Source organism: Talpa occidentalis, unplaced genomic scaffold (assembly GCF_014898055.3).
Source record: "Talpa occidentalis isolate TD23 unplaced genomic scaffold, MPIMG_talOcc4v2.1, whole genome shotgun sequence".
Lineage (NCBI taxonomy): Eukaryota > Metazoa > Chordata > Mammalia > Eulipotyphla > Talpidae > Talpa > Talpa occidentalis.
Window position 1 is genome coordinate 87,416,116 of NW_026555331.1, and position 18,496 is coordinate 87,434,611.

Genomic DNA, 18,496 nt, shown 5'->3' on the forward strand with positions numbered 1-18,496 from the left:
TAGGTAAAAGTTGTCAAAGAACCACTTACCATATCCTAAGACTGACCCTGAGAGTACAGACCTTCGAAAAAGTATATTGTGAAAACTGTCATTTCTTCACCATAAACACACCTCCACCCCTCACTCTGTCCCTCTGCCCCAGTGTCTCACTTGGGAAATTTGCAGTTTCTATGACCTCCTCTACGTTTTTGAGAACCACTCACAGAACAAGAATATTCAAGGAAATGAGAGTTCTTCAACCTAATGATCTTGTCTCAGATTTCTCAATTCTGACACCGAGCCCTCTCGACACGGCAGTAAACTTTTTCATAGTGCTGGCCTAAAGGCAGTGAGTAAATCTCTCAAGATTTGCAGATATATGCACGCTACTCAATGTAGCCTCGTCGAAAGAAGATACAGGATTTTCTGGGTAGTTCTTGTCCACAGTTAGGAATAGGTCATCACCTTTAATCAGAATAAACATGTCTTTTTCTATCTTATCTACTCTTAGTCTCTTTTCCAGATCTTTGTTCCTTAAGAGAACTGTAAATATTTTTTGTACATAAAATATAATATGACCTCTTAAGATTATCCCAAAAGGACCTGGTTTCCTGGAATATCAGAAGCCAACCCCACTCCCTCCAACCACCTGATGCCACCACTTTCGATCTTTCATTACCCAGTGAGGACTGCAGGACTCTTGGGACAATTGCCCAGGCCATGTTTCACAAACAGGCCTTGAAACTCCTGGGACATACAAGGCATCTTGACACACAAAGAAGGAGGATCTCCAGGTCATGTTATAGGTTTTCAGTGAGGGAGGGGGTTGGGAGTTGGGGGTAGAGGAAGTAAGGTGAAGGAGGTGGATTTAATGCATGAAATAGAAAAGGAATAAATCTAGGAGAATTTTGCTTTAGCTGTTCAACTCCTTGGATTAAGAAGGAAGTTAAGAACTCCATTTTTGATACCTTCTTCATTTTAATAAACGCATGGGTTTTCTAAGAAGCCAATAACAGAGACATGTTATTGATATTTCAGGTTTCATCATTCTTAAAGCTATGTTGGTAATATTTTCAAAAGATTTACTTTCACTTTAAATAAAGAAAAAAGAGGAGAGGGTGACAGCCACTTCATCTCATTCAATTTAATTTTTCATGCAAACTACCAACAAGAGGGATAAAGTCACTCAACATCTGTTATCCCAAAGCTCATAATGTTTTACTAAGTATGTAATTTACTCTCACAGCAATACATCAGGAAAACAAAAACCAGCAGAATTATCCATAATTTACAGGCAGGTTAAGAAAGTCAAACAGTTAGGCGAAATCAATTTAGTTCCTTCATTTATTTTCTCTTTATGGTCTGACATTTTTTAAAAGTGTATTTTTAATTTTTTTAAAGATGATTTATTTATGCATACAAGAATTGGGGTATAGGCCAGAGGTACAGGGGTGAAAGGATTCACCAGAGACAGAGTGGGGAGCAGAAAAGGCAGATTGACTGAAATACATTGCTGAGGGGAGCAGCGGGCGAGTCAGGAGAGGTCTGATGTGCCATGTGGGTCACCTCCCTGGCCAGAGATCAAACTTCTACTGCAGTAGTTGGGGATAGCTTCATAGTGTGCTGATGTTTAACCCCTTGCACCACCAGGGGGGCCCAAAATTGACCTTTTTAAGCCATTGAATTGATTGGATGCCTGGATACTGTGAGGGGATAGCCATAGATGAAAAAAAAATACGAATTTTCCCAAATTAAATAATGAATCAGTGGTGGTGGTGCTACTAGAACCAACCAAGAATATAGTTGTAGAAACATGTAATCCCTGATATATCACTCCATTTAACAATTCAAGAAACACTTTCCTAGTGAACCATAGAGATTAAATAATTTTAATGGAGATTATATCTAAAAAGACCACCCAATTCACCTTTCAATTAAATAGCTTACTCTCTTGTGGCTACTCCAGAGACATCATAGATCTCAGTCCAGAAAGATATGTTACTTTGAAATCAAGTACATTGGGTTTTCCATTCTCTGGGCTAAAATTAGTAGTCAATCACAGACTCTTTCTACCAGATAATGTTACCAAGGAAAAACGTCTCTTTATGATTCTTGTGGATTAGATAATCAGACCAAATTTTCCCTGTGCAAGGCTGTGCCTCTGAACAATTATGATGCTGACCTAGCAAAAGCCATGTCTCCATTTGGTCTTTGGAATCTAAGGAGGAAAACTAAAACAAGTGGTCATTACTGAAGGGGGTTTCAATAATTGCTTTAATGGGACAGAGTGATTTTATGTGAAGGTCTTTGTGACAACTCAGGAAGAAACAATCAAAAGGAAAACTGTTTTTACAGCTTGTGACAAGGTAATACCAATAAATAGGAACGGCGCCTTGATCGTTTATCCCGGAGACCCTAATACTTAGGTTGACCATATAATTTATCGTCCAAACCAAGATTCTTTAGAGAGTAAAAGGGGATGAAAATTAACAATTTTGCTGGAACAACAGGTGTGAACTAGACATTTCAGGCAAACAGGGCATATGACCGCCTGTAATATTGGAAAGGAGATTGAGTATGGGAGAAGAACACTGACCTCAAGCAGGTTTATAATTGATAGTTAATTTGAAAGGGGCTTTTTAAAGGCATTTAATACATGCTCATTTTAACCGTAGAAGTTTGAGATGTCCCATGTCCTCTTTTCACTGATTATTAAACCAGTAGTAGGTTATTGTATATATTTGATGCACATTCAAGGGGAAATTCATATTTTTAACCCTGGAAACCAATTGTTAGAGCAAAATAATGCCCAGACTTTTGAGTATAAATGCCTGTCCTGTGGAGAATAACCAATTTACCTGGAAGACGGGATTTTTAATCTATCTTCCAGTACTTATAATGTCTTAAAAATAATATCTTGGAGGGTAAAAGACCATTGTTAGCACAGAGCTTTGGCATATAAACAATTAATTGTTATTAAAGAAATGACAAGTACTCAGAAAAAAATAATTTCTTTTAAAAACAAATAGACACAGAAAATTTTATATTTGTTTTTATCCAACTCTTCCTAAAAGGTTGCTTACAGGAGATAAGGATATACACTAAAGTCAACAAATTATCATTTTGCCTAACTGTAGAAATCACAGGAAACTGGATGCTCCAGGAAACCTGCAGAAGAGATTGTATCTCTCCAGAGAATCTGCAAGCTTAAGAAATGAAAGTTTTTCTCTTCTTTTTAATTATTTGTTAGTATTAAAAATAAGATAAAACCTATTTTATCCTAGTTAATTGAAGTTTTCTATCCCTCTTTTGAGTAGGTCACTCATCTTGGAAAAGGAATTTGATGTTGGAGTTGAAGAAAGCTCATCATGACTTTGCTATGTAATAAAAGATGGAAGAGTTCTGAAAGGTTTATAGAAGAGTAGAATGATTTATAGACGCTTAAGTAAAGGAAATAATTTTTTTAAAGGTAAGAAAGGATAGCTATGTTACCATTGTTACTTTTGGTGATTGCTAAGTAAAGGGTACATAGAAACTTTCTATACTATATTTACAAATATTTGTGACTCAGCAATTATTTTAAAATAAAAAACAAAAACAATTTTTTAAGGAGAAAAGAAGATGAGCTGAGAGATAGAAGGTGAGTACAGGAAGCACTATAATCCTTGAAGAGCATGTGATATGAGACTTTGGATTTTATGCCGAGTGAATTAGGAGCTGTTGGATGGCTTTGAGCAGAGCAGTGACATAATCTAATTTTTAAAGCTTTTGTTATTAAAGCTTTATTTTTTTAGAACAGTTTTAGTTTCACAAAAAAAAATTGAGGGAAATGTACAGAGATTTCCTATAAGCCTGTAGACCCCCTGACAACACACATATTAACCTCCCCTATTATTAACCTCTGCATTATTAACATCCCAACCAGAATAGTACATTTGTTACAATTAATCAGTCTACACTGACACATTGTAGTCATCCAAATCACTATTACACTAGTCCAGGGGAGTGATACTGAAGTGTGGACTAGGGTGTTAGTGGTAGAGATCGTGAAAGTAATAAGATTCAGGACACATTTTGAAAGTAGAGACATTTTAACAATAGGGAAAGGATGGTGGAGGAAAGTGGGTCTATCTGTTTTGGATGTGTTATGTTTGAGATATCTGATGATAAGCTAAATAGTGGTGTGGCAAAGACAAGAAGTCTGTAGTTTAGGATCAGGTTGGAATTGGAACTTAAAACTTAGGAGCCATCAACATGATTATAGTGTTCAAAGCCAAGGGGCTAGATGAGCTGCCAAGGAATGAGTTTAAGTAGAGAATGTAGACAAGACCTGAGGCTGGTCCTGACATTTCAAGGTGAAGAGGATGAAAAAGAAACTAATAAGGAACACAATAAGCTGTGGAAGGAGTTCCAAGAAGACCAAGAGAAAAAAAAAAAATGTTTCAAGGAGAAAGTGATTGACTATGACCAATGAGTTGAGAGAGAAAAATAACTGAAAATTGACCACTGAATTTGGCAAGTCAATATCCTAAGCGATCTTGACAAGACAGTTTGGGGAGAATGGTAGGGCTGAAAATCCAAGAGGAATATCTTTAAGAATGAATGTGTCTGGGGCCTCCCCTGGTGGCGCAGTGGGTGAGCGCTGGGCTGCGAAGCTGTCCACAGCCTCTGCAGCGCCGGTTCAAGCCCTGGCCACTGGCGAGGGTCCCACATGGCACGCAGACCTCTCCTGCCACCCCAACTGTTCCCCTCAGCAGTGTATTTCGTCAGTCTGCCTGCTCTGCTCCCCGCTCTGGCTCTGGTGAATTCTCTCACCCTCCCACGCTTCTGACTGTACCCCCAGTGCCTGTATAAATAAATAAATAAATCTTTAAAAAAAGATTTAAAAAAAAAAGAATGAATGAATGGGTCTGCCTGTTCTGTTTCCCACTCTGTCTCTGGTGAATCATCTCTGTCTCACACACCCCCACCCCCACACCTCTGGCCTGTACCCCAGTTCCTGTATGTATAAATAAATAAATCAAAAAAAAAAAAAGAATGAATGAATGGGGGAGGAGAAAGTGTCTCATATGTAAAGGCACTTTTTCAAGGAAAATTGCTGTAAAGGAATACAGAGAAATGGGGCAATATTTGGCTGGTTGTGGAGTTGAGAGATGTTGACTAGTGGTCAATGCTAGATGTTGACTAGTGGTCAATGCTAGATGTTGACTAGTGGTCAATGCTAAAATCAAACAAACAAAACCAAAGGTTTTGTCATTGCTTGAGATTAGAGATTTCACATATTAGTGTGCTGATAGGAATGATCTAGAATGCTGGGAAATTTTCTTGAAATAGATATATTTAGATACTAGTCTCTAAAGTAAGAATGTGGATTTTAGCTGCATCATTCTGGATTCATTTAATGGGAAAGAAGTTGACAGAGGAACTATCTGTAGTTTTATGATAATTTCTTAGTCATGACTTTACACCCAATTAACAAAAGTGTATGTGGGAGAACAAAGATAAGGAAACAGAAAGTCAAGAAAAGTTCCAGAGAAAAGATCAAGGAAGAGTGAACCAAAGGGATCTAGCAAATAAGTAAAATATGACTGACCAGAAAGACTTATCAGAGAAATTTTATTTATATTTGTGTAGAAGTCAAGTACAATCCTTTGATTGGGTTTGGGTTTATGAATTATTTGTGGTGGATTAGTATGTGGCTTTGTGTAAAAAAAAAAAATTCTGACAATACGAAACACATTTTCTCATATTCTACCCTAGGAGGAAACACTGATAACAATTTGGTGCATAGCCTCACAGATAGGTATGTATATGTATATGTGTGTACGTATATATGTGCACACATACACACAAACACACCTATACATCTTATAGATGCATATACACATACATATATGTATGTAAAATAGTCATACACTATTCATGCCATTCTTCAACTTTCTTTTTATACCTAACAATGTATCTTGTGTTTTCTACACCAATAAATATAGCTCTACCTTCTTTATAAAAAAAAATATGAATAGGTAATACATGAATATGATACACTACATAAAAGGGACAACAAGGTATATATATAGATTCTCCCTCCAATCCCCCAGCAGCCAGTTTCTCCCCAGAGGCAACCATTATTACAGTTTCTTAAATGTCCTTCTGCAGCTAGGTAATGTATATAAACATACACATGTGTACTTAAGTAAACGGGTAGCTTACCATTTATAATGCTCTGTGTCTTGCTTTTTAAATTTTAACTTTACATCTTGGAGATCACTGGATACAGAGAACTGTCTCCCTCTTGTAAATGGCAACATTGTATTCTATTGTATCTTTGTTTAATCAGCCCCTGTAGCTGGATATTTCTGATTTTTCACAACTAGCTGAATGTAGTCATATTGATCATTTAGAACTTACTCAGCAAAAGGGAAGAAACCAAAAAACAAACAGAAGACCAAACAATGGCATTTTAGCTTGTATAGAAATTATCAAAGATTATTCTGGGGACTTATCTGTGTGGCATTAAAATAAATTATCGAAAAGCAATTTGAAAAAAAAGCAAGTTGATATTTTAGGTGGTAATATTTTTATTTAAAAAAAAAGAATTGTCTTTATTACTAAAGAGATATGAACAGTAAAGAGTCCCTCTCTATTTTGGGAGCCTAAACCCTCTTAACAACCTTGAAGAAGCATCTTTCTGGGCCCAGTCAGTGTATGACTAAAAAACCATTTTTTGTTGTTCATTGAAATACCTGGCAGAGAAACCACTCACCTCCATTTGGCTGTTGTAGTTAATACTTTTCAGAGAGGTTGGCTTTGCAGTTCTTTCAAATAAATTAATGTCACTGAAATGATACCTCTAGCAGTAAACTCCAGGGTGGGAGGGGAGCACCATTTTCCCCTCTATGTAAAATACATTATTAGTTGAATTGACTACAAAGACAATGTCCTGTGGTAGTTGGGGTCTTTTTTTAAATGTGCCTGGATTCTTTTTTTTTTTTTTAAAGATTTATTTATTTGTGCATACAAGTGCTGGGCACAAGCCAGAGATGCGAGGGGTGAGAGGATCCACCAGAGACAGAGTGGGGAGAAGAACAGAGAGACTAACTGAAATACACTGCTGAGGGGAGCAGCAGGTGAGTCAGGAGAGGTTTGCTTTGCCATGTGGGTTACTTCCTGGCTGATTGGAGATCAATGTGCTGCAGAGGCTGCGGATTGCTTCACAGTGTGGTGCTTAACCCTTTATGCCACCAGGGAGGCCCCTGTGCCTAGATTCTTATGGTGTGTGTCTCCATGTCAAATCTGTGGCCACAGGGGGAACATGAAGTTGCATCATTTAATTTTCTTTGTTTAAGAGGAATGACTTTGTCCATTGCCCATATGTGCTCCAAAATTGCCCTAAGAAAAGGAGAAAATGAGAACCAGCATGGAGCAGAAAGTTTTCCAGTAAGGTACATTTTATATAGTCATATTTGCATGATTCTAGCCAGGTGATGTCTCAAGGAGGGTTTACAGGTAGAGAGATGTATGTATGGGAATCAACTGAGCTGGAAGGCCTAACTCCTTCCATCACCCATTGAAAACCATTATGACTGAAGGAAACTTCATGGTACATAGGTATTGGGTACTAAATAGTGGGAGATGCATACTGTTGTGGTTAATGTGAAAGACTTCAGGGAGACCTGGGTGTGAAATTCACTTCCTTATTAACTACATGATCTATTCCACCTTTTGAAACCTTCGTCTTCTCATCTGTATAGTATATGCCTTTAAGAATGTTGTTCGGGGCCTCCCTGGTGGCGCAAGGGATTGAGCACTGCACTGTGAAGCAATCCGCAGCCTCTGCTGTGAGTTCAATCCCGGGCCTGCCAGGGAGAAACCCACATAGCAGTGTATTTCAGTCAGTCTGCCTGTTCTGTTCCCCACTCTGTCTCTGGTGGATCCTCTCACCCCCTGCATCTCTGGCCTATACCCCAGCTCTTGTATTCATAAATAAACAAATCTTAAAAAAAAGAAAGACTATTGTTCGACTGTCATGTAGTTAGTGGTCAATAAATAGACTTGTTCTTGGCTCATTGATAACCTCAACCATAATTGAGCTGAACCATGAACTGTGAATTTAAGGCAATATTTGTCATCATACAAGTTTACCAATTATTACTCCCATGAAGGTTTAATATGTAGAGTCTATACAAGTACATAAGGTTAAATATAGAATTTTAAGGCTAGAAATGGCTTTAAACACATATAATGGGCAAACTGAGGCTCAGAAAGGCAAGAGACTTACCCAAGGTTACAGGACTGACATGTACAAGGGTCAGGACTAAAGGACAGATTTTTTTGTCTCCTAGTGCAGCACTTTTCACTTCTGTCCTCTCTCAAAGCACACGTTTCGTAAAATTTACTTATACTTGTTTTAAAAGGTTGATAATGAGAATGGTATTTCCTTTTTATGGCAGGTTCAGTGACATCATCAGACAGGACTTCTGTGAGATGGCCCTTCTCCAGCTAATAAAATTAATAGCACAGAAAGGTATGGAAAACTACTCCCTATCACTGCAGAGGAAGCACCCGAATACACACAGAGGAGAGAACGATGGCCTAGAGAACAGAGAACCCCACATTGTAAGGAAAAGATTCTGTATAAGGAGGTGAGTTTCATATTCCTTCATGGGCCCAGATCTGCTTCCCCAAGCTTGTCCTAGGTCTCAAACTTCTCTGCCTCCCTTGAGGACTCAGGATTTCCAAAGCCTTCATGTTTTCTCACACGGTCACTGCTTGCTTGAATTCTCCACTCTATCTGTGTGACTAATAAGATCTTGTGTATCTGCAAGGAACTGAATCTGCAATTCCCCTGCCCTGGGTGAACATGGAGGCTCCCAGACGCACAGGGAATTCTGGTAGCAGAGTGGAGGCCATGACTAAGACCAAGAAACCTTAAATTCAAGTCAGCAGATGAGGGCTAGATCTGTGCTCCTAAAAACATGATCAAAGGATCTTCTGGGCTCCGGCAACAGGGCAGGGCACCAACCCTGATTGAAGAGCTGTGCTATGGGTCTGATTCATAGGACAGAGTGGAGGGGAAGGTCACAGAGCTGGAAGCACACCCAGTCCAATTCTGGACACCTGCCTGTCTGCCCGCGAATGACCACTGTGGAATCTAAGGCAAGCGAACTGCCCCCAAAACTCAGCCTGGAGGCTCTGACTGTGTGCGTGGCCAGCCTGCAACCACAGCAGCCTCTACTCCAGCCCTGGCCACCGCCAGGAAGGCATCTGTTACCTCCTGCTTGGCCTCCAGTTCTGTGGTTGCTAGTATAACCCAGCGGCCATAAATTTCAAACTCTGCTGAATGTTGCCCTACTTCTAACTCTAACTGACTACAACGTGCCCTTTGGGAAAACAGTTTTACTCCTGAGTGCTCTCTGCTAAATGAGTGCCACCTTGTCTCTTTCCTCCACATCATCATTATAATTAATAAGCAACAATATCATCCCTGGTGGTTATGTTCTTATTAGGTGTTAACTGGCCTTAGCATCATTATCTCATTAGGCCTTTCCACCTAAATTACTTTATCAGCTTCCCTCCGAAGGGGGTCTGGCACTGTCTGGCTGAAAGGAATCCCCTGCATAAACTCAAGAAAGCAAAAAGGATAATCACAGGCATTTAGACCTACTCCAGATATTTATCTTTTGCAAAATTAATGTTATTTCTACTACCAGGAATACTTTGCATTGCTATAAATCCTCGCATCCAAAGTGTTTAAGGCAATACAAAGAAGCTTTTTAACTTAATCTCACTCATTTTTATGAAGAAAAAAATATGGAATAATATATTCTGCAATATTTACAAGAGTTAAAACTTGCTCCCTCATCACTACCTGCATTTCTATTTGGATAAATTATCCTCAGTTCTTTCATTAAGAGACTGAATTTTGAAATTTTATATAAAGGGCTGTGAACAGGTTTGCTCGCTTAGTCTCCATTTCAGTTGTTCTAGATGCAATCTTTCCTTCTACTTCCCCTGATAATGCCTGGCTTTTCTTTCCTTTAATAGCATTCATTTTATAATTCAACCTTTTGTAAAAGGTAGATGAAGACTATTCTCCTCGTAGATGAATGGAGAACATAGACCAATACATTTCTCTAAAAATGCTTTCATTCCTGAGTACTAATGACACTTATTGCTTGCTCTATTGTCCTCATGATTTCATGTTAACCATGAACTCTTTTCATTTTTTCCTCCTTTATTTCTGGGTTATGCACGTTCTCCAAAGGTTGAGGGACATGCCATCCAGAGTTCAAACTTGCCCTTTACAGCCATTAGTCACGTTTTGTTTCCCATTCCAATTATTTCCTCCCTGCCTTGCCTGCCTGCATTCTTTAATCATCTCCAATGAAATTCATCTTTCCTTCTCACTTTCCCTAGTAATCTCCTATTTTAAATGTCTCATTATCTCATATTCCTCATTACCCACTTCTCCTTCAAACTCTATTGTTCATTTCATTTTCACAAATTGTGTCGGCTTATTGGGTTTGCAGCAGTCATTTCCCTTCTCACTCACCCACCTGTCATCAGTCATCTCTTTTCTGTCTCCGCCTTACTTTCCCAGTTCCAAGTTCTTTTATTCTGAAAGTGCAGATCATGACTTAGAATGTGGAGATGAATCTTAAATGTCCCCTAGCTCACCTTCTATTTATTTACTTAGTTTGTAATATCAAGTTATGATTCCAAGTGGGAAAATCTAGGTTTATAATTCTCAAGTCTTCCCACAGAGGCAATCAAATTCACTGGGTCTCTCTCTCTCTTCTCTCTCTCTCTCTCTCTCTCTCTCTCTCTCTCTTTCACCTAATTCAAGCTGACACCAAACTCAAATAAAATATTGCACAGTTGGTGGTGTTCATCGGAGATGTTGACCATTCTTTTTCCCCTTTGCAATTGAAGGCCAGTATGATGTCCAAAAGACATGTTAATGTCATTTGAGTATGTGGCAGTAAAACTTTTCTCTTAGAAATTGAAAAAAAAAACCCTAAATGTAAATCTTGCTGTCATCAAACTTTCTGCTGATGCTCGGGCTCTTTTTCTAGAAAAGCATGCATTTAGTTTTTAAAAAATGTTGTGTCTTATTTTGTTCTTAAAATGTCATAGCCTTCATGGTCTTCTTCCCTTTCTCTTGATCTTCCTTTCCTCCTCCCAAAATCTCAGGATTATTAATTTTAGCAAACTGGAAACATCCATTCTGTACTTTATTTTATCTACTTTTGGATCCTTCCTCCTCTCATTTTTTTCCAACTGATACCTTCCTATTTCAAGTGTAAGGCAGGGATGAATTCCTGTCTCTGCACAGTCTCACCTTTATATTCTCTCTCACTCTCCCTCCGTCACTTTATTTTACTCCATAAACACTACTTGATATTTCTGTGCCTATGTTGAACAGTTAGTGTGGCTGAAGTTCTCCCAATTTGTCTCCCCACTCAAAAGGGCAGTCATCTTATTCCCACAATGCCCTTCACATGCGAGCAAAGGAAAAGCATCATGGTCATCAATCTTATTAGTGACAACACAAAGGCAAATGAAGTAAAACTACTGGCAAAGGGACAGCCTCATACACTGTGCTTAAAGGAAGAATTGGGAAAATTTCTCAAACTCTATCTCCCTGGTTTACTTCTGTGAGTCTCTTTTCCTTTTTTAAGCTTATTGATTTTCCTATTCTACCACAGATATATGATGCCTTACACCAGAATAAGGTTGTAACCTCATATGTATTTACATATGGTTGAGATTGTGCTCTCATTCTAAACTAGCCAAAGGGGTAAATCACTTGTGCAAAGGAAACCTACTCATTGAATTCCTATGAATATATCTTTAAAAGAATTGGGTTTCTCTGAAATGATTCTCCCTTACATAATCCAAATCATCTATTCTTTTTTCTAAAATATGACCCTTCCCCCCACCCCCATTAGTCTTTTACAATTCACACATGATTTCTCTAGAGGGTATAGTCTAATTTTCTTCATTATTCAATTTGGATCCTGTTAAGTGAGACAGGCATTCACTGACAAGAAGGAACATTTAAATTTTGGCAAATAAGTTCATTAGTATTCAGAAAGCTTTGCACCCCTCATATTTAATAAACCTTTCCATTACAGAGAAAGAAATCTTGCAAAATAGTCAAACAAATTAGCAATGGGGCCACCATAGAGTACATTCATCTCTGATTCAGAAATGTCTCAGTTTATCAGTTTTCTGTCAATCATTAAAGCAAGAAAGATGAAACATACAATCATATCCAAGATGACAGAATTCCTAATTCTTTCATCCCACATGAAGCAGAAGAGTTTTAATTGCTTGGAAAAACAAGATTTTTGTTTTCTCTCAAGAAGGACCCAGAAAACAAATTTAGAGACAATGACTAGTGCTACAAGACTTCAAACCATGCAAATAAGACATGGAAAGACCAGTCCATCATCTGTATGTTTTGTCTTCACAATGGCCAATAGGCAGGCATTTGGAAATATGAGGTGGCTGACAGGATGTTCCCTTTTCATTAGAATGTTTAGAGTCATATAGATTTACTGACACCACTTCTGCTTCATGGGAGTTACACTGCACTAAAGTATTTGAATATGCTGTCAATTATTCCATGGTCAATTTTCCATTTATGTAAATTACCAGGTCCTTTGTTTCTCTTCTGAGTCTTATCAGTCTTCCAATTTGTGAACATTACACTGTTTTTAGAATAAGAGGGAAAGTAAGAACAAGAAGAAGACATGAAGCAATAGTCAATCCACTTAGTAATGCTGTGTATCTGCAAAAAATAAAAAGCAATAGAAAATTAAAGCTCTTGGCCATATAAAAGTGTGGGTATTAACTGGAAGTGTTAGTACATTCACCTCAAATGGGAAGTTCAATTGAGAGCCAAGAGTAATTAATATAAGCCATCAATGCCAGAAGTTGACGTCCTTAACACTATCTTCACAGGATAAAATTATCAGATCAAATAGTTTGAGTCTGCAATTCTGAATATGAAATTCCATGGATTTATTTTTCCAGAGACAAAGAAATCATTTTTACAGGAGTCACAATGAGGTAAGAATTCAAAGCAGTATTTTTTTGCCTTCTTAAAGAGGCTGCCAGCCCTCGGGAATATATGAAGCATACTATATGAAAAATGTCCATGTACTAAGGGTTGTTTTTTTTTTAAGTTTAGGAAGTAGTCACCTAGATTCTATCCACTTGGACAGAGATTGCAAGGGGTGAGGTAGACTGTGGCTGTCACTACATGGAGAATTGTCCCACTATAGATTTAGCCCAAGAAGTAAAAGATTGTCTCTTCCTCATCTGTACACATAGTACTTTTCTTTTTGACCCTGGGCCTAAATGATCACCTGGTTGTGTATCTCAGAGCACCTCCAAATTGCTTGAGCAGAGTGAGGCATCTATCTATAGCTTGTTACCCTCCGAGTATGGCCAGCACTGTCCTGGGACATGGTGAAATCTCACTCAAAGAATAGCCAGCAAATGAATGGAGGGTTTTGTCCCCTTTCCTGTGAAAGTTTCTGGAGTGTGGAAAAATGTCAGGTTTACCTTGTGTTTCCAAACCTAGCAAACACCCGGTAAGTAATACATGGTTTAAGCTCAATAGAAATGTGATAAAGGAAAGGAGAGAGAGAAAGGGAGAGGAAAAAGGATGCATGTAAGAATAAAGTCTCTATGAGCCCCACAGGGAATGTCACTAGAACCTTCTCAATCCCCAATGGGAGAGGCAGATTCATTGTATCCTACAAGGTTGATAAAAACACCCTTCCAAAAAAATAGCAGTCAGGTGACTATCGCAGAGCTACTTATTAGTTTAGGAGCAAGAGATTTAAAAACTGGCCAGCTGTTCAATAATGGGGGCCTGATGTGAACATGTTTAGAATTGGAAGGTGTCTTGGGGTCACCCTAAAGGTCTCCAAGTGGAATGTGATGTGAGCCCACAGTCAGGTAGCTTGTTCGTATTTGAATACAGACTAAACCTAGGTCTCAAAGTTCCCAGCCCAGCATTTTTATACTGTGGTTTTCCTACACAGAACAGAAGCAGTTGCTGGTTCCTGAATTCTATCCCTTCAGATTTCCTCACCCAAGTCACTTAATATGTCCATCTCCAGAAACCCTATTAATCTTAATCCTTTCCTCAGCACTGAGGGACTTTACACAACTTGCTAGGGAAACAGTTCACACTGGTTCAAGGAGCATTCATAGAATATAGACATATAAGTCTTATAAAAAAAATGGTCACTAGGTATGATTAAGGCAATAGGAATTACTCCATTGATTGAAATGATGAGCTCAAGAATATCTTCACAGCCACTTATTTGCTGTAGCTGCTGCTACCACACCTAAGAGAAAGCTAGAATCTAAGCTCCATGAGTAGGAACTGTGTCTGTCTTGCTCCTAAGTCTCCACAGTGTCCATTAGGTACTTAACTATTTTTTGAATTATCAAATATGACTGCTAGTTCCAGATTTCATGATTCCAAGAATTTTCCTTGGTGTCCTCATCTGTAAATAGCTGGCAAATATAGATAGTTTTGAAGAACCCAACTCCACCTGCCATCCCCATTGATTTATTCACTCAATGCAGGGTCTGACCACCTGGCCCAGAGGCAAAGAGTTCAAGTTCCATTTGACATTATCTGTTAGTTAAAACCCTCACCCCTAAATGAATGAAGACACACTAAGGACTAACATTCTAGAACTGGAAGGTAATCTATGGCTGTGCCTTCATTTTGAAGCCCTAGAGTATAGAGCAGAGACATGTAGGCTAATAAATTGGTGTCTCCTTCAAACCACTACTTGCTGAATCTTCATTAAAGGGCACACAGAGCTGTGCCTGGGGAGAACCAGCAGAAAGGCCATTGGGTTAGTCTGCCTACCCTCCATAGTCACAGTCTAGCTCTACGTGTGTGTGTGTCCCAGAAGAAAAAAATAGAAGCCTTATAGTAAAACAGCTCAAAATTCCACTAATGTTGATCACTCCCTCCTTTACACCCTAAGGAATCTACCAAACCAGTATTTCCAATATCATACAGACTTCTTCCTGAAAGAAGTTCCTCTCCTTATATTTCCATGAATGTGTTAGCATACAATTGACATTTTAATGCTCTATCGGTTAGTCCTCCAAGCAGTTGTCCAGCTAGTTTAGTCTGTCTTTAATCTGGCCCCAATGACAGCCATTTCTTGAAATGAAGACAGTCAAGTAAGAAACTGTAGTTAATGTCTGTCTTCTCTCAGGGAGTAGGCAGCCCATGCAGAAATTCTTCTCCATAATGATGTCCAAGGGTCAGGGTTCAGGTAGCTCAGTGGTAGCTGAAGGAAGCGGTATAGGAAAAGGCCATACTTCTCCGAAGGAGTGGATTTTCCTTCTGTCTCAGCAACTGTAAAATTATAAATCAAAGATTAAAAAGTTAAGCCACTGCTCAAGTGAGGATCTTGGTAAATAGACGGCTTAAGCAAAACCCGATGACGGATTCATTGGCATCTAAATGAAGTCTGTGGTTTTGCAGACAATGGGGCAGCGACTACAGGAACACGCAATGTACACCTAAAAATTCTCCATGGCTTCATTTTTTTTTTTTTTTTGCTATGCCAAAGACAAAGGAAAATTATAATTGAACAGAAATGAATTTGCCTTCAGAAAATACATAGAATGGGTGAGCTAGGGAGGGACATACTAGGGGAAAAGGAAAGAAAACGTAAAGAATCAAAAAAACAGGGGCTGCTTCTTCAGTGTTTCACAGGACTGATCTGAATAGAGTTGTGATCTTATGACTTGAGTGACAGCTAAATAAATAATAATGTTTGGAGATAAATGTAGATTAGGAGCCCATAAAAAGGTAGAAGCAAAAGATGCCAGCCATCCTTGGGCTCACAGTCACCCCAGGCTCTGGGTGCGGCCCCTGCGGCCAGTCCCCTGTTTGTTCCTGTTGTGTTAGTTTGAGTGTTTCACACTACAGTACTAATGATTGCTGGCTTTAGCATACCCTTGGGATAGGTGCAAGTTAAAAATGCGGGAGAGGAGGGGACAAGTGAGCAGAGAAAGGGAGGGGCCCTCCATGCTTCTCTGTAATTTCACCATTTCACACCAAACACCAAACCTGCAAACAGTGGGATTCAACAGCTTTGCCTCGGGTGACACTGCACAGATGCTGACCCTGGGCTGGAAAACAGTTCTGTCCCTTGAGCGCATGAAAGGAAGTATTCCTTTTTTTTTTATTTTAAAGATTTTTTTTAAATTTACTTATGCATACAACAACTGGCGTGCAGGCCAGAGGTGTGGAGGGTGTGTGTGTGAGAGAGAGAGGATTCACCAGAGACAGAGCAGGAACAGAACAGGCAGGTTGACCAAAGTACACTGCTAAGGGGAGCAGCAGGTGAGACAGGAGAGGTCTGCTGCACCATGTGGGTTGCTCCCTGGTTGGCAGGGGGATGGAACTCATGCTGTAGAGGCTGTGGATAGCTTCATAGTGCTGTACTTAATCCCTTGCACCATCAGGGAGGCCCCAGGAAATATTCTTTAGAACTGACATCTATAGAAACCTCCTACAGGTACCACTGTTAGTATCTGCATTCCCCTGTGGCAACTCTCTCACTGGCTTACCCAGTGTCACAGAGGGACAGACTAAAGGTAGGACCAGGACTGACCCCAGTCTCTTAAATCACAGTCCATAGACCTGCCCAAGTAAACCTCCATGAACATAGCACATGGTCTTTGCTTCAGACACAGGCAGGAGGATCACATTCTTCAAACTCTAGAGCAGTATTTAGGTAGGATCTAATTTCCCCTTGTCTGGACAGTCTGGTTCAGAGGGAGGCAAGGGAAAGATAACAAACTGCCTCACTGATTCTCATCTGAGGTTTAGGAACCACCCTTAGCTATTCTGTCAACACCAAGCAGCCAGCTGGAAGGTCCTCCTGGGGGCCTGCTCTGAGGATGTCCTCTGGAGCCCAAAGATCAAAGAGGTACAAGTAAGAACCAGGAAGACAAACACCAACCTTGAATTTTCAAAGAAAGAATGCTTACGATGTGTTAGAAAGATCTCTTCTTAGGCACCATTGACCTTACTGACCGTGGCTAGCGATATCCCAGCAATACTCTCAAGCTTCCTGTGTAGCCAGTCTTCTGATCCATTCTAAGCCCCCGGCTTTGTGTAGAGGAGCTGAGATTGTGCAGAGGAGCTGAGATGGACAAAGAAAAGTGAGGCATAGTCATAAACAATTTATGTGGAAGATCACAGATGTATACTTAAGAGCATTAACATGACAGAGTAGTGTCACTGAAGATGGAACACAGCAACACAACGCTGTGACATACAAACATGTTCCATGTAATTCAGTGAGTTCCATGTAATTCGGTGATTTCCAAACCTAGTGCCTGGCAGAATCCTGTAGCAGTTCCTAACCTACCCAACCCCAGCCCCACATACATCCTGCCCTGGTGATTCTGATTCCATAAGCCCAAGGAACTTTCCAGAATCTGTGGATATTTTTAACTGGATCCAAATGAATCCATAGGCATGGGAGATCCTTATAATGGGCTTTTGTTTGTTTGTGGGGTTTTGTTTGTTTGTTTGTTTGTTTGTTTGTTTTAGGGCTGGGCCAAATCCAAGGGAAGAAACCAAGGGAATCTAGCTTGATGGCTTTTTGTATTCATGGTTTGTAGTTATTCAACATCCTTAATCTATTCAAATTGGACCCTAGAGTCTACATAAATTCCATTTTATTCCTCTTAGGTCAGTCTTGGTCTATGCTACCTTCTTGCTTGGGGCTGCCTTTATCTTCCCAGAAACAATTTATTTTCTGGTAAAGGGTGTAGCTTTATTCTTCAGGGAAACACACAGGCCATATACTGTATATATAGTGACATATTGTAAGAATCGGTTTATACGAAATATCTAGAATAGGCAAATCCAGGGCCTCCCCTGGTGGCGCAGCGGTTGAGCGGTGGGCTGCAAGGCTTCCCGCAGCCTCTGCAGCGCTGGTTCCTTCCCCAGCCACTGGCGAGGGTCCCACCAAAAAAAAAAAAAAAAAAAAAAAAAAAGAATAGAATAGAATAGGCAAATCCATAGACACAAAGTAGATTACTAGTTCAGGGGCGGGGGGGCGGGGGGGGGGGAAGGCTTGAGGATGACAATTAATGGGTACAGGGTTTCCTTGGGGGAATGCTGAAAATGTTACGCGATTAGACAAGTTGTGATTATTACACAGTTTTGTGAATATGTTCAAAATCACTGGGTTGCACCTTTTTAGATGGTGAATTTTATAGTTGTGTGAATTATTTCTCAACCTTTGAAAAGTCCACTAGACATGTGGAAATCACATATCACATACAAGAGATCACCTGGCTCCCTGAATCCTCACAACCATCAGGTAACATTTCCAGGGGAACATAGGCTAAGTTCTACCAGGGCAACTGATGACAATAATGACTACTGCCTACATTGTCCATCACGACCAAAGATGTGGATATTATCATTACACTGTTATTG

General features: G+C 39.6%; 1 long non-coding RNA gene across 1 annotated transcript in view; it reads left to right on the forward strand.

The window, feature by feature from the left end:
* Window positions 1–3,441, forward strand: part of LOC119242560 (uncharacterized) — a 226,946-nt gene extending 223,505 nt beyond the window's left edge. Inside the window, exon 6 of the long non-coding RNA XR_005124520.2 lies at window positions 3,297–3,441. This is a non-coding gene — a long non-coding RNA (uncharacterized LOC119242560). The remainder of the gene's footprint in view (window positions 1–3,296) is intronic.
* Window positions 3,442–18,496: the final 15,055 nt, after the last annotated feature.